The sequence below is a fragment of the Aplidium turbinatum genome, chromosome 7, assembly GCF_918807975.1.
Source record: "Aplidium turbinatum chromosome 7, kaAplTurb1.1, whole genome shotgun sequence".
Lineage (NCBI taxonomy): Eukaryota > Metazoa > Chordata > Ascidiacea > Aplousobranchia > Polyclinidae > Aplidium > Aplidium turbinatum.
Genome location: NC_137478.1, coordinates 8,184,023 through 8,201,485, shown reverse-complemented (window position 1 = coordinate 8,201,485; position 17,463 = coordinate 8,184,023). Strand labels below are relative to the sequence as shown.

Below are 17,463 nucleotides of genomic sequence, written 5' to 3'. Positions count from 1 at the left end.
GAGAAAGAATTAACAGTTAGTAGGCTATTTTATTTTCTTGATAGAGAGACAGTAATTTAGTTTTCATTTTAATTATCTTATTTTGTCTAACTTGGATTCTATTCAAGTATTTTGTGGGTGCGCATCCCCAGTTGATAATTCCATATTGTAGGTGCGAGTGTAGCCTACAATGCTATAATAAATATTGATGAGAACTTTTCTAGAAGTAAATTTTCTAAGTTTACTCAGTAGGCTACGCCTGAAGAAGAGAATAGTTTTTTCGAGATACGCTTTTCGAGATACGCTTTTCAATACGCTATCCGCCCCGATAGCTCAATTGGTTAGCGCGTCACTTCTGGAACGAAGAAGCTTCAAGATCAAGCGGCGCTGGTTCGACTCTCGGGGTGTGCGCTTGAGCAACGCACGTTAAGGACTGCTCTCCATTCAGCGGCATCTAATGGATGGAATAGTTCCCAGCAACAAGACTTCAACAATCGGAAACTTCACTCTGTCAATCTCGGTGACCGGGCCTGCGTCAGTGATTCAAAGCCTCTACAAGTATGCGAAACTGCCAGGATTAAGCTCTGCAAGAAGCTTTCCCAGTCCGAGGATAAAAATTCAATCAATCAATCAATCAATCAGTTCTTGCTTACCTTTGTGTCATATTTTAAGCTGATTATTCTATTTTGGTGTCAAGCACGTCATTAACTTTCGCGTTTTGTCGCTCCTACTTTTTCTAGACCTCTGTTAAGTTTGGTATATATTGTTATTCGCTGTGATGGTCAGAAATATAAACAAACTGTCCTTAAAATGCGTTGCTCGTACGTACACCCTGTGAACTGAATCAGAGAACCTTGCGGTTTCTCTCGTGCATAAAGGGGGGGGGGGGGGCGCTTAACCAACTGAGCTATCGGGACGGACCGCAATCTGAACATACTTTTAAAAAAGCGACTCGCAATTTGAAGGCAGACTAGTGGTTTGAGAGGATGATTTGATTTTCAGACGTCAGCATAAATTGTCGGTCGGAGGTCCTATGAAGTTAGTTCTTTATGGGCCTACTGTTTGTTTTCCAGATTTGAATATGGAGAACTGCTTTGAAGTAGCCTACATTGCTCAAGCTCATATAGTTACATAGCCTACTCCAAAAATTCAAAAATTACTTTTGTTTGATCTTGCTGCTTTTTTGTTTATTTTACCAAAATATGATATTTATCCACAGACCATTCGGGGCAGACGTTTTCACCATTATTGAAGAACAAAAAGATTAGGCTTAAGTTCTATTTGAGCCTCATACTAAAATTCCGAGGCAAGGTTTGTCAAGTTGTCTTTGTTGAACTGACGGAACTCAAGGATTAAAGTTGTTTCAATACGCTATACCACTTGACTATTTTTGGATTCCTGTTGAAGAAGATATAGCCTAAGCAAACTTTGGAAGCAGTTATTACAATTTGCTCCTGTTATACACTAGGCCAGGGATGGCCAACTTCTCATCGATTGTGATCGACTAGAAAATTTCTTAATCACTATAGCGATCAATCGGTCGGTGATAAAGTCACTAAACAATTTTTTTCCAGTGACACCTTTACTGTAAATGCATTTACATTTATCACACATCCACCATCGTCAGCACAGAGCAGAACACCAGTTTAAGATTTAGGCTTGCAGGTTTTGATTTTAATTTTATGTAACCATCTATTTAAAATAGAATTTTATGCATGTTGATAATATCGGAGTTTGCTTTATTTGTTCGTTTTACGTATTTTCAAATTTTCTTTTTTACATGTGCTAGCTGAAGATGCTATTACTAGGGGAGACCGGGGCTAGTTGTAACATTTTTTGAATTATTTATTATATGTCTGTAAAAACAAGTTTGAGCGAATTTTTTGGAGATTAGTTGTATAGGTAGACTATTTACGCATATTATTCCACCTAAAGCCCTGTGATATGTATTAAGGATTTTGAGAAAATTGGCCTAGAAAAACTTCAATCGAGCGTTACAACTTGCCCCGCATCTGGGGCAAGTTGTAATACAGGCAGGGGCAAGTTGTAACAGAATATTTTTGCTGCTAATAAATAGCAAACACTTTACTGAACATTCACTTTTGCTCAAGAAAGGTTTATTCACTCCTCAAGGTCAGAAAATGTTCTCCAGAAAATACACACTGAAGCAAAACTGCACACAATATAATAGGCATTTCAAAAATTCACATTTTTCCTTTACTCCTCACAAAGGTGACAATAATACTTTGGCAATCCTTCGGTACATTGAGAATGCGACCAACCATGGCACTTTTCACACCTGACCCAGTTTTCTCCCGGTCTACTGTTCGAATACGCTTCGGAGCACACCAAACAATACCATTCGGTTTTCTTCGAGCAGCCTTGTTTCTTTTTCTTTTCAAAAGTAAGCTTTCGCTTCTTTGTGTGCTTGGATTTGGAAGCATGTTGCTCTGCTTCAAGCTTCTCTTTTTCCGGTGTGTCTGTCAAGATTGCAGACTGCTTAGTTTTGCGTTTCTTTGCTCCAACTTTTCTAGGTGCAGCCTTAGGCAATCCTCCCATTACTTGGATAGGAGAAAACACTGCTGAACCAGCACTCAAAGAAACAGAAGGACTTGGTGTTTCACTTGAACGAAAAGAAGTAGAAGGTGTTGCAACTGAAGGTTGATCAGTAGAAACATCCTCACTTGGAGTGATACAAGACTGTTCAAGACTTGTTATCTCAGTGGAAGTATTTTCATCTGTGATGATAGGTAGAGCAGGGGCAGCATTGCCATGGATAGGGTCATCTCTATCAGTAACAGAAGCAGGAGCAAACTCATGATCTTCAAAGATATTTGAATTAAAAGGCATAATGCCAGTTTTCTTAAACCCATTCATGATATTGATTGGGGTGTTGGCTCTTGGTAGAGCTTCATTAAGAATGGCTGGCAGATGATAAATTGACATTACTTCACCAGGATGATTTTTCATCCAATTATCCTGTGCACTAGCAAGATATTTCTTAAGAGGCCCATAAACTGAAACATCCAGAGGCTGGAGTTTATGGGTAGTGTGCGGAGGAAAAGACAGAAACACAATCCCATTTTCTTTGGCCAAGTCCAGTACAGAAATAGACAAATGTGCAGAATAGTTGTCTAGCAGTAGCAAAACAGGGGCTTCTTTACTGGGTCGCACATGCTTAATAAAGTGATGCATAAACTCCAAGAATTGAGCTTCCTGCATCCATCCTGAACCATTTGCTACACCAATGCAGCCAAGTGGTCCCCCACGAATAAACCAGTCCCTATAAATTTTTCTAGGAAAAATCAATATTGGCGGCACATTATTGCCGGTGGCATTAACTGCTTGACAAACAGTCACCAATTCTCCCCTTTCCCTTGAAGTAATAGCACCAACTTGTCTGCTGCCTTTTCGAGCCACAACTTTACGTGGCTTTTGCACAGTTGTGACCCCTGTCTCATCCAAATTCCAAATGTCAGAGGCTTTAAATTTGTAACGATTCAAAACTTCACCAAGTTTGTTGAAATACAACTGAACATTGTGTTTATTAAAGCTTGTTGCCCTTGCTAAGCTAGTTGCTTCAGCAGATCGAATTGACAATTCGGAGCGTCTTTTCAAGAATCCTGAAAACCAATCCACACCAGCTTTTTATTTTTGCTCCAAGATGATGGTATTGCAATATCATAAGTGACAGCACACTTGTAAGCCAACATCTTAATATCAGAAGGAGCTAGGCCAAAATATATATCACTCATAAGTTTAATTTGATCTGCAAATATTTCTTCTTGTTCATCAGAAAACACTTGTCTATGCTTTGTGTATCCAACGGCTTGATCCTCCAAGCATTGCCTAACTTCATGCACTTGGGAAGATGCAGTAGCTATAAAAAAGAATATAGCCTAGTTTAACATAAGCTAGCTTGTAGGCTATAGCCTAGTTTGTTTTACTGACATTTAAACACATAATAAAACAAGCAAAGCCTGAAATGAGACCGTATAGCAACAAATCTTTTCTCAACTGTTGTTCTGTAAGTTCAGTGTGACAACCAGCTATTTATGATATGAGATGGTCTGCTTACATCATCACTGTGTAATCTTCAAAACAGGCTTACAAGCCTAATTTAGCCAACAATTAAATAGAAAAGACATAGGCCTACAGGTGTTCAATGTTTTTTCTTACAATCAGTAAGCTATCTTAGGTAGGCTAGTTAAATTTACCTTTAACTTTCTTAACCAGTCTGTACAAAGTCACATGGCATATGTTGTAATCTTTGGCAATTTTTCGAATAGACTCATTTCCAGTGATGGCTTCCTCAGCAGCACGTTTTAATACAGCAGGTGGAGTCTTCCCACGTTCACTTTTTCTTTTATAATTACGCATAATTGTAACAGTTACCAATTAATTTAGTTCATTTACTGCCAAAGAACATAACACAGCTCTTGTTACATCTTGCCCCAATAGCAGTTAGCCATAAACTGTTCGATATTTCACCAATAAAATGCCACATATTTTTGGTCACCTTTAATTTATTAAATACCTAAGTAAATGGTTATATCAAAAAAAAAAAGACCAGCCCTCTAGCTTACTTTTTCTTGTCGTAGTAACTACAAGTTTATTTTTCTAAAATTTTACTTTCAGTAGGCAAAAAATGCTTTTCGTTATAACTCAACTGTACGGAGAGATATTGAAACGAGGGTTTCTCTGTAACTTAGCTACAATACACTTGATAGAGGGCGCTATAGAAAAATATATTTTTCTGTTTAGTTGGGGAGAAAACGATAGTGTTACAACTTACCCCTGTTACTTTTAGCCCCGGCCTCCCCTATAGCGAAATCGATTCTTATTTAATAAATAACACTAAGAGGTTAGATTGTTGTGCAAATGCCAGCATTTGATGAATGCAAAATAGCAGAGCAGTCTATTCATGTTTCAGTTAATTTGGTTCTTTACAGTAAAACACGAGAAGAATAATTATGTTCTACAAGTAAATTTACTTTAAATTTCTTCTAAATGAGTCTGTGAAATATTAGAGTCATCATGTTGTAGGTACTTCAGCTTGCCGTTATCATTACATCAGGTGTCTAAAGCAATCGTCCAGGTGGCGGTCGGTTAGCACAGCACGTTGCTTTTTTTGATTACGTTCACAAATGAAAATGCAGATTGACATAAAAATAAGTTGAACCAAAACTAGAATGGATGTGTTCCGCACATCTTTTGATATTGCACTATTTTGCATCAACAACCAGGGCCGGATTTAGCTGATGGGGGGCCCGGGGCACTTTTAGATCGGGGGGCCCCCATGCAAAAAAATTTTTCGCGCCTACGGCGCGAAAAACCATCTCTACGTCTACAGTAGCATCAGTCCAGTACTGCACAGCATTTTGCAGAAACTTTAAAGGCCAAAAGGAAAAAAAATAGCACAAAACCACATTTTAACCACATAGGGGGGCCCTTCAAAAGTCGGGGGGCCCGGGGCAACTGCCCCCTCTGCCCCCCCCTAAATCCGGGCCTGTCAACAACAAACCACCAGAAATCATCTTCGGATGCTCGAACCTTCAATGTCTACATTTCCACTTCAATCGTACCTACGTAGCCTACCTGTTTCCAACAAAAATATTTCATTTATTTTGAGAGAAATTAGTAGAGAGTAGACACAATTAAATCCGACTTGAACGGGTATGAGACGTAGTCGACTATTTCTTCGATTTCATGAAAAACACTAAATCGAGATTCAAAATCATCAAAAACAATTTTCATTTTTCAGCAATGGATATTTTGTTTTTATGGCCTAGTTACTAAAGCTCTGACTGGATTTATCTACCAAGCAAATTATCTGAGTCGATCGAAAATGTTTCTCTCCGGAATATTGATGAAAAACATGCCTTTTAGGAATGTTTTTCTTCCTTGCATGACTGTTTGTTATAGAAAACATGTGTTAATGTTTGTTTTTTGCTGTGTATTGTGGATAGTGTGTAACATCGACAATGCCTGATAAACCTGGAAATGATCGACAACCCAAGAAAACTTTCGACAATGCCTAACAAACCTAACAACCACTGAATATGTTCGACAATGCCTGGAAATCCCAGACAATGCTTGGAAATTATCGACAATGCCTGAAAGTAGCTACTCTACAATGCCTGACAACCCCTGCAAATGCTCGACAACCACAACCCCTGAAAATGTTGGACAATGCCTGAAAATGTTATATAATGCCTAACAAACCCGTCAACCACTGATAATGATCGACAATGCCTGGAAATCCTGGACAATGCCTGGAAATTCCCAACATTGCCTGTGCGGGAATTTTATATGAGGGGTATGATGCGGGGATCGCCACACCTTAATGTAGCTACTCTACAATGCCTGACAACCCCTGAAAATGCTCGACAACACCTGAAAATGTTCGACAATGCCTGAAAATATTCTATAATGTTTAACAAACCCGTCAACCACTAATAATGATCGACAATGCCTGGAAATCCTAAACAATGCCTGGAAATTCCAAACAATGCCTAAAAGTAGCTACTCTACAATGCCTGACAACCCCTGAAAATGCTCGACAACCCCTGAAAATGTTCGACAATGCCTGAAAATGTTCTATAATGCCTAACAAACCCGTCAACCACTAATAATGATCGACAATGCCTGGAAATCCTAAACAATGCCTGGAAATTCCAAACAATGCCTGAAAGTAGCTACTCTACAATGCCTGACAACCCCTGAAAATGCTCGACAACCCCTGACAATGTTCGACAATGCCTGAAAATGTTCTACAATGCCTAACAAACCCGTCAACCACTGATAATGATCGACAATGCCTGGAAATCCTAGACAATGCCTGGAAATTCACAACAGCAATGCCTAAAAGTATCTACTCTACAATGTCTGACAACCCCTGAAAATGCTCCACAACCCCTGAATATGTTCGACAATGCCTGAAAATGTTCTATAATGCCTAATAAACCCGTCAACCACTAATAATGATCGACAATGCCTGGAAATCCTAGACAATGCCTGGAAATCCTAGACAATGCTTGGAAATTCCAAACAATGCCTGAAAGTAGCTACACTACAATGCCTGAAAACCCCTGAAAATGCTCGACAACCCCTGAAAATGTTCGACAATGCCTGAAAATGTTCTATAATGTCTAACAAACCTGTCAACCACTAATAATGATCGACAATGCCTGGAAATCCTAGACAATGCCTGGAAATTCACAACAATGCCTGAAAGTAGCTACTCTACAATGCCTGACAACCCCTGAAAATGCTCGACAATGCCTGAAAATGTTCGACAATGCCTGAAAATGTTCTATAATGCTTAACAAACCCGTCAACCACTGATAATGATCGACAATGCCTGGAAATCCTAAACAATGCCTGGAAATTCCCAACAATGCCTGAAAGTAGCTACTCTACAATGCCTGACAACCCCTGAAAATGCTCGACAATGCCTGAAAATGCTCGACAATGCCTGAAAATGTTCGACAATGCCTGAAAATGTTCTACAATGCCTAACAAACCCGTCAACCACTGATAATGATCGACAATGCCTGGAAATCCTAGACAATGCCTGGAAATCCTAGACAATGCCTGGAAATTCACAACAATGCCTAAAACTATCTACTCTACAATGCCTGACAACCCCTGAAAATGCTCGACAACACCTGAAAATGCTCGACAATGCCTGAAAATGTTCTATAATGCCTAACAAGCCCTTCAACCACTAATAATGATCAACAATGCCTGGAAATCTTAGACAATGCCTGGAAATCCTAGACAATGCCTGGAAATTCCAAACAATGCCTGAAATTAGCTACTCTACAATGCCTGACAACCCCTGAAAATGCTCGACAAGCCCTGAAAATGTTCGACAATGCCTGAAAATGTTCTATAATGCCTAACAAACCCGTCAACCACTAATAATGATCGACAATGCCTGGAAATCCTAAACAATGCCTGGAAATTCACAACAATGCTTGAAAGTAGCTACTCTACAATGCCTGACAACCCCTGAAAATGCTCGACTAAGCTTGAAAATGTTCGACAATGCCTGAAAATGTTCTACAATGCCTAACAAACCCGTCAACCACTAATAATGATCGACAATGCCTGGAAATCCTAGACAATGCCTGGAAATTCCAAACAATGCCAGAAAGTAGCTAGCCTACTCTACAATGCCTGACAATCCCTGAAAATGCTCGATAATGCCTGAAAATGTTCGACAATGCCTGAAAATGTTCTACAATGCCTAACAAACCCTCAACCACTAATAATGATCGACAATGCCTGGAAATCCTAGACAATGCTTGGAAATTCCCAACAATGCTTGAAAGTAGCTACTCTACAATGCCTGACAACCCCTGAAAATGCTCGACAATGCCTGAAAATGTTCGACAATGCCTGAAAATGTTCGACAATGCCTGAAAATGTTCTATAATGCCTAACAAACCCGTCAACCACTGATAATGATCGACAATGCCTGGAAATCCTAGACAATGCCTGGAAATCCTAGACAATGCCTGGAAATTCACAACAATGCCTAAAACTATCTACTCTACAATGCCTGACAACCCCTGAAAATGCTCCACAACCCCTGAATATGTTCGACAATGCCTGAAAATGTTCTATAATGCCTAACAAACCCGTCAACCACTGATAATGATCGACAATGTCTGGAAATCCTAGACAATGCCTGGAAATCCTAGGCAATGCCTGGAAATTCACAACAGCAATGCCTAAAACTATCTACTCTACGATGTCTGACAACCCCTGAAAATACTCCACAACCCCTGAATATGTTCGACAATGCCTGAAAATGTTCTATAATGCTTAACAAACCCGTCAACCACTGATAATGATCGACAATGCCTGGAAATCCTAGACAATGCTTGGAAATTCCCAACAATGCTTGAAAGTAGCTATTCTACAATGCCTGACAACCCCTGCAAATGCTCAACAACCCCTGAAAATGTTCGACAATGCCTGAAAATGTTCTATAATGCCTAACAAACCCGTCAACCACTAATAATGATCGACAATGCCTGGAAATCCTAGACAATGCCTGGAAATTCCCAACAATGCCTGAAAGTAGCTACTCTACAATAGGGCAGGTCGATTTTATACTTTTTTTGGAATATTAAAGTGAATAATGTACCGGTAGTTAGATTTAGCTGAAGAACTCACTTCTGTGAAATATCAGCCATATCGGATGAGAAACGGCTTGCGGAAATTGATTTGAATTTTTTTCGATTTTTGAAAGAAAATTGCATTACCGCTAGATGGCGCAAAACCAACTTCGAAAATGGCTGCTTATTTTTCGTTTAAACTGCTTTGACTCAACCCTTCAGGAACTCAAAATGAAGACTTTTATGTTCAGGCGTACCCTTCGAAGTAAAAAATTAATAAAAATGAAACAAATATTCAGTATACGCGAACTATACAGTAAGTGAAAGTTGGTTGCTGAGCTACAGCTTGGACTGCAATTCGTCGTAAGAGTGACGATAATGACCTTAAGACGGAAACGGCCGGCGCGTATTTCTACTGAGAGCTTTGGCAGCAATTGTTTTGTGACGATTTTCGAAACCGTAGGAAACTTGCAAAGCTTCCGAAACCAGTTTTACGCATCTCTCCACACTTTGCGAATGTGAAGGTACATCAGAAATGTTCAGTTGCCGATCGTTGTCAACGAATGATTGAAGGTCGTAATTTGAAACTTCCTGTGTCAGTGGTGGGTTTGGGCTTTCAAGATTGCTGATATCCACTAACTCTTGCCACTCGTTTGCATTCCAGTTGACTAATGGAATCTTTTTTGCTGCCCTGTGCTCGCTAGAAAAATACAAAAATAAGTTAGCGACTGCTAAAATTTTTACTATCGACGCCAAGAAAAAAACAGTTCAGATTTTGCTGCTGGCTGTAATTTTTCTCCGATAACTTTGCTTTTTTCTTTGGTTCGATCCAGTTTGGACTTATTCATAAATCATAACTTAATAATGTGACGGAGATCAATTTCCGGTCTCAAAAGGTGTTTTATGTCATGTAATAATGCATTGCCAAGCGATGATGCAGTCAATCCTCACAAGCTCTAAACGGAAAAAAGGAAATTTTACGGTGCTGTATTCGCAGGCCGGCACTCTTGCTTGTCATAAAATAAAACATGATGACATTAAAAAAAAAGTAACTTACGGTAATAATAAATCTGTGATACAAATCAAATGTTACTGGCCTAAATTATAAACATTTAAACATCAGGGATTTATGGCAAACAAAGGTAAAATAGTTTCGGTATATAAATTTTTAGGTTAGCCTACTTATATAGGCTACTCTTTGTGCACTGAGCTTATTAAATAACATCAATATGATGCACGTGTTGATTTTTTCATTGTGGTACCAATTCATATGTAACCTATCACTTTCAATCGACTAAATAAATCGTGCTTACCTTGTCTGACGCCGAACTTGACATGCTTGAGCTGCTTATCCATTCGGGTAATTCCAATGGTCCAGGTATGTCGCCTTTCTCCTCGTGGAAGTCATGGGGAAGTTTTTGTAGCCGTTTTTCATTATTTTGTGCTTTTGAAACTGCCGATCGATCAACCAATAACATTTGAAAGATACCTTTAGGACCAATTTTTAGCGTTTGATCTATCAGATAAGCTCTTTCTTCCAATGGAATTTTGGCATTTGCAGAGAATACACAGAGAATGTGCTCTTTCTTGCAATCCAAAAGCTTGCAGTTGACTCGAGTATCCCTGCATACCACAACTTCCAGCGAACAAATACATGCTCAGATTAGCTTTTGCTCGGCCTTTTTACGTGTATGCAGTTTATATTCTTAACCAATTTCAATAAATCTTTAATTTTTCTGTTGATGGCTTTGTCAGAAATCAAACGTAGGCGAAGATTTAGCTTACTGCCTGCCAGATAGGCTACTAACTAAATCCTCGCTGATGCGCAAAACAATACCCCAAATATTTCTTTTAATTTTAGCATTGTTAAGGTGGTAATAATATTGAATTAGTTGTTTATAAGTGCTAGGTTCGTTTTGGCAAGCTCGCAAGGGCCTCCTCCATGATGCTGTTCACTTTGTCGTGTTAAACGCGGATTTTCTTTTGGCATGTTTCAATAAGAGTTTGTAAACAAGAAAGTTTATCACATACTAGCTGAAATTAAATAAGATTTAAAAAAACTTTATTTAGATCAACTGATTCATTGGCTTGTCAAATCATTGCTCAAAACGATCTATTATATTCATGTAAGAAGCACATCTCCAATGCTGTAATGATAAGCTGATTAGGCTACCGTACTCAATCTAATGAATAGCCTAAGTAGGCTAAGTATATAGAGACGCGTCAGGCTTATAACCAGCACTAGGCCTACAGTCCATCACTGAATTAAGTGCTTAATTTCAATTCGAGCTAAACAACAACTTTTTCACTGTTCAGGTCTCTTATTCTTATAAAATTCCGCTAACTTACTGTGATTAGGTAAGCCTACATCATCTGTAAAGTATGGAGAAAGTCATCGCGCGTTTGCGGCTGTTATGACGACTTCCGCTAACGGCGCTACATATTCGCGCTTTTCAAAAAAAACGCGGGGAGCAACTTTGAATAATTTAACCGTATTTCCGCAAGCGATCGTTGCACTTTACTTATTTTTTTTACTTGCGAAAGATGTTTTTCACTTATTGGCAACTACCGGTACTTTATTCCATATCAAATTTCAAAATCGACCTGCCCTACTCTACAATGCCTGACAACCCCTGAAAATGCTCGACAACCCCTGAAAATGTTCGACAATGCCTGAAAATGTTCTATAATGCCTAACAAACCCATCAACCACTGATAATGAGCGACAATGCCTGGAAATCTTAGACAATGCCTGGAAATTCCCAACAATGCCTGAAAGTAGCTACTCTACAATGCCTGACAACCCCTGAAAATGCTTGACAACCCCTAGAAATGCTCCACAACCCCCCGAGAAGCCGACAATGCCCGACAATGCCTGACAATGCCTGACAATGCCTGACAATGCCCGACAATGCCTGACAATGCCCGACAATGCCTGACAATGCCCGACAATGCCTGACAATGCCTGACAATGGGTATTTAGAGGTACCGCATTTTTCTAAAAAATAAATCAGACTGCAACACACAACGGTTATACAACATAAAAACGTGGGCTACTAAGTAAAACTGCAATAGAGTCACTGCAGTGCCGGTCTTTAGGGTGTGCGAACCGTGCGATTGCACAGGGCCCGCAAATTAGGGGGCCCGCAATTTACTCAGAAACTGCAGTAATTTTTGTCATTTCCAATGGAAAAATTCAACAAGTGAATTCAACAAAGGAATTAGCAACAAGAAAACATAGAAAAACAACCTATTTCGTCCATTGAACATTTCGTACCCTGAAAAGATCAAGAAAAAAATAACTTTTAGCCGAAGTCGCTGATCGGAGTTGCCGCAAACATTTCAAAATTTCTCTCGATCTTTTCAGGGGACGAAATATGTCAAAATTCGATTTAGTTAACAGCGGACAAACGTGTCCGGTCTGAGCAGCTATCTTGATGGACAAATGAAGTCTCACGGCGGACACACCAGATTTAACTTCGATCGTCATGCTTATAATTATTTTATGTTGATATAATTCTTAACTCTGAAAGGCCTTCACCAGACCATTGAAGAGTCAAAGCGCCCTGTAGCTGCCCAATACGTCGGCAGCGGTAGCCGAGTGGTTAGCGCATTGAGCTCGCAGTCGAGAGCCTGCATGTTTGACTCCAGCCACCCGCACTTGCTGTTGTTTCTCTGGGCAAGAAACTTTACGATAATTGCCTCTACCCAGTGATCGATTTCGAGTAATGGGTAGTACCAAATTTAAGCCATAAATAGAGTAGACAACCGGAAACAGACATTGCCGTCGGCTGCAGCGTGGGTCAGGTGTACGTCGGAAGGCGTAGACCTACACCGATGCATAGCGCTCAAGTCCGCTTTCCCGCAATGCAGGATAAAGATCAAACAAACAAAACACAACATAACTGACTAACTTCCACCGAACAAGGTCGTGTGGCTTCTTGCGTCACAATGCTCTGGGCAGGAGTCGGAAAACTTCTGCACTAACGTTACTGTTTTCTGCTGTGCAGAGTTTCACTAGGCTTTTATCCTTAGGTTTATTTTTGCGTGTCATGTGAGCGAAAGTGATAGAGAGCAAGTACTGCAGGTTCATCGTATTCATTCTCACTTATAGAATTTTTCTTGGGCCTTTTCTTTTTTACTGTAATACCAAAACTTAGCCTACTCGTATAATTTAATTTTGCAACTAACCTTGCCTTATCAATGTATATTAACTAACTAACTAACCAGGCGAAACACGTGTCTATCGCTGTCTATTCGATGCTACAATCGGCTGCCAAAATAACTTAACCTTGCCTTATCAATATTACTCGATTATCCCAGTCAGCAAAGGTTCGTGGGGCCCACTTGGGCTGCATATGGGTTACCCACATTGTATTGTGTGGGCCCCAGTAGGCTACCTATGTGTCCACGGTTTGCAGAAATGTCCCAAGTGGGCAGCCCACCTACGTCTAATGGGTGGGCAGCTCACCATGAAACCATTATTAAAATGTAAACCGCCGTCGCATTGTATCGTTGTAGCCTATATATTCAATTTTTATGATTATTGCACTTTAATATAGCATAATGGACCGGTGCGAACGTATATTTTATAATTTTTCATCATGGTGGGTAGCCCACTTCATGCCCACAGAAAGCCCAGAAAGTTTATTTCAAGAAATGAAAATAAATTCCCGATACATTTTCATGATATGATAACATTATTAAGATAAATTCAATAAAAGATGTCGGGAATCGGTTGTAAAGAAAAAAATATGAAGTAGGCCGCGCACTTGGGGCCTAATCGGAAACATCAGATAAACCCACCTTAAGCCCACAAGCCCACGAATGCCCATGGAAATCCCACGTGGGCCCCACGAACCCTTGCTGACTGGGATATTCTCTCAACAATTGTTCGTGCTATGCAATCACGTCAGGGTTAGAAATGTTTAAGGATTCAACCTATTTCGTACCAGGGTTAAGGTACGAAATCGGGGTGCGAATTGTTCAGAGGACGAAATAGGTTGCATCCAGACTCAACACAGTCATATAGCTTTATTTCCGAAAAATGCCAAAAAAAATAAGATCTTATCCTTTTGCTATGCTATCGGACAGCACCATTTTACAGTAATATTCATACCCAAATTTTTGTTGAACATGCTCTCAGAATACCCCAAATTTTCTGGGGGAGGCCCCCCAGACCCTCCGCCGCTAGGTGTCGCCTTCGGCAAACACACCGCCAGGCTTCAACCGCCGACCGTCAAACCACCCACCTTTCCCCTTTCAAAATACCTAGCTACGCTACTGAATTGGATCATTGGGGCCCGCAAAGCATATTCTGCACAGGGCCCGAAATACCCTAAGACCGGCACTGGAGTCAGGGACGTGCAGTCAGGGGAGGCAGGTGAGGCAGTGCCTCACCTGCCAACATCTGGCAAAGCAAAATTTATATCAAAGATATGGTTATCACAGAATAAATACTATTCGTTAAAAAGTAGTAAATATTGCACGTTTTTAGGTGCTTTTATTTGTGTGAATTGCTGTAGTCGTGCCCCCTTTCCCTCAAATTTTACGTTTCTACACCCAAACTGTGCTTTAATTTTTTCTGTTTCTGTGGCGATATTCATATCGAGCGCTCACGTGGTCAAAATCGTTGAAATACGCAAGGAGAGGCAACGCCAAGCCTTGCCTCACTTCAGATCAGAAAACTTCCATACAGTACATTATGCGTGCCTTTTTCTTTCGCAAAGTCGCCCAGCAATCATCATGAACGATTTAGCTGCGATTTGAGGCTTGCTTTAAGTGTGACGTCACAGCTATGAAACCTTTTTCGTCAAGCTGGAATGCCCGCATAGTACGTGGTATGTGACTTCTTGCAGTGTAAACTGTAAAGGATTGTTTCTTCTAAAATTTAACTAAAAAATGGAGGAAGATTTAGTGTCAAATCTGAGAGATTTTTAAAAAATAAACTTTTAATCCAAGTTGAAGTCTGAAGTTGAAGTAAAGGAAGACCGGTTCTAAATTTATAAGGTTTGCATCAAACGACTGAACAAAAAAAAATAACTTGCAACTTTCAAAGAAATTGCTGCTCAAAAAAGAAGTGGCTGTGTGGCTATGCTTTAAAAATTGCCTTTTCTGCTTTCCCTGTCTCTTGTTTTCTATATCTAGTGATACTGTTAGGACTAAAGAAGGGTCTATACAACAAAGTAACAAATGTTTAAGTCCAAAAGGATAGGCGCATGGATTTTATTTTTAATAAATGTGAAAGCATGCTGCTAATTTTTTTGATTAATTAGTTATAATACCATTTTGTCGTTAAAAAATTCTATTGTAAAAGTGACTTGAAAAAATTAGTGCCTCACCATCTAGGAACCTCACCGCACGTCACTGAATAGAGGAGAGCCTACATGCTTGCAAAACAGGTGAGTGTGCTTTCTAAGTTCCAACTGACAACAACGTCTTTTATTATTTATGTCTTGCCTGTGCTTCCGTACAAACACTAGCCAGAGAATCGTCTTTTATTATTTATGGTCACAGCGGTAAACCATAATCTCTTCGTGGGAAAATTGCAACATAAAGTTCCCGGAACCGTTCGTCTGTATATACTGACCGAAAGAAACACTCTTCTGGAAACGTCTATTCAAGAATTGTATTTCTGTAAAAATAGCCTCAAAGCTGTCGAAAATAGGGTGCAACGCGATACACCACTAAAAACTTGTCACTACAATACAAATTACTTGGATAAAAGACGGAAACTTTGTCCAGCTAGAAAGCACTAAGCGAAACAGTTAAATTTGCGACCAACTTTCAAGCAACAGCCTTACGAATGACTAGAATAATTTGCGATATCTCAAACTCACGTACACACTAACTGTGACGCAATAATGAAAGACATTGTCACGCAATTCAAACAGGTGTTCAAAGTGGTTATGCAATGTTTCATCAGGTTTTACGAACGATGGTGCAATATTTGGACATTTTCTAGCAATTTCCATGACGTAAGATGCCAGCTAGGTTAAGTAGACCATAACGGTTTGTATGACGTTTGATTTGGTGAAAATTGTCCGTAACAGTGAGTCGAAATTCGGCAGACTTACAAATTGCTAACAACTTCAGTTAAAAGATCACGATGCTGAATAAAATACGATTTCAAAACAAAATATAAAAACGCAACCCATATAAATGTGTATGTAGGCCTAATTTACTGCTTTCTTGATAAAACGCTTCTCAGCAAACAGGCAGATGTGTTGGCGATTGCATAATTTCTAATGGCACTGTGAAGCAACGCATCTGGACGTTATAATTCATCCTGAAAGAAAACAGGTCAGGTCAGAACGAGGCGACAGGAATAGCGGCGCTTATCCATCGCATGCCATACAGTCACTAGTCAGGGTGTGTAAATAGTGAACACAAAATAATGATGTCCAAGCTGTATTACAAAACTGAAAGCTAGTGGTAGCAAGATCAAGCGGCGCTGGTTCGACTCTCAGAGTGAACGCTTGAGCAACGTAGCCTACTGTATTTAAAACAGCCCATTTAGCGGCACCTGGTAGATGCAACAATTTCACTCGGTAATTTCGGTGACCGGCCCTGCGTCAGTTGTTGAAAGCCTCTATTACTAGCTATGCGAAACTGCCGGAATTAGTATATAGCCTACTGTAGTTTGTATGGTTATTGGTTATATGCATCAGTAGGCTAATAGTTAAATAATATCAAACTTTGAATACACAGTAAGCTAATGTTGCCACTACTGTTAATGCTGATACCGGTACCTTTAGTTTTTCTTTACTTTGTTGAGAACCACCTGTTTTGTCGTCGTATTGCTGCAAAAAATCCTCAACTGTGTCTGCTATCTCATCGGGGTCCTAAAAAAGTTATGACTGCAGCAAGTTCAACTCAAGAAAATTAAAGTTTCGTATTTCATACCACTGTCAATCATGTGATGTAGAGGGTGGAAATATCTCTAAATGTTTTCCCAGTGGCTGGGGATCCGTCTCACCTGAGCATCCACCAATCGCTTGTCAGGCCTTCTTTCCCCTTGTTTCCGCGGGGTGTAAAAGAAAACCTTCGGGTAGGCATTGACGCCGGCGCGGTTGCAGATGGACGGGAGCGCCTGGCAATTTACCTACCCGAATTTCACTCTGCCTGAGAACTTCTGCAATAACACGGTCAAGTTTACCAGTTTTGAAATTGATGTTTCAACATCATTTTAATGTATCCAAACAGATTAAAAAGCAACTTTGAATGCAGAAATTTCAAACATTGCAGACCAGCTGAGAGATAACCGTGCAATCGTGCATGCTAACTTGGTCATAGATTTATTATTTGAACGATAAAATAAGCGTATGCTAATAGTAACATAACAATAAACAAA

At 39.8% G+C, this 17,463-nt stretch overlaps 1 long non-coding RNA gene across 1 annotated transcript; it reads right to left on the bottom strand.

The window, feature by feature from the left end:
- Window positions 1-16,170: 16,170 nt before the first annotated feature.
- On the bottom strand, window positions 16,171-17,229 carry LOC145774075 (uncharacterized). Its single transcript, XR_014290001.1, has 3 exons — window positions 17,089-17,229; window positions 16,862-16,954; window positions 16,171-16,398 (listed from the first exon to the last, which is right to left on the bottom strand). It is a non-coding gene; the product is annotated as an uncharacterized LOC145774075 (long non-coding RNA).
- Window positions 17,230-17,463: the final 234 nt, after the last annotated feature.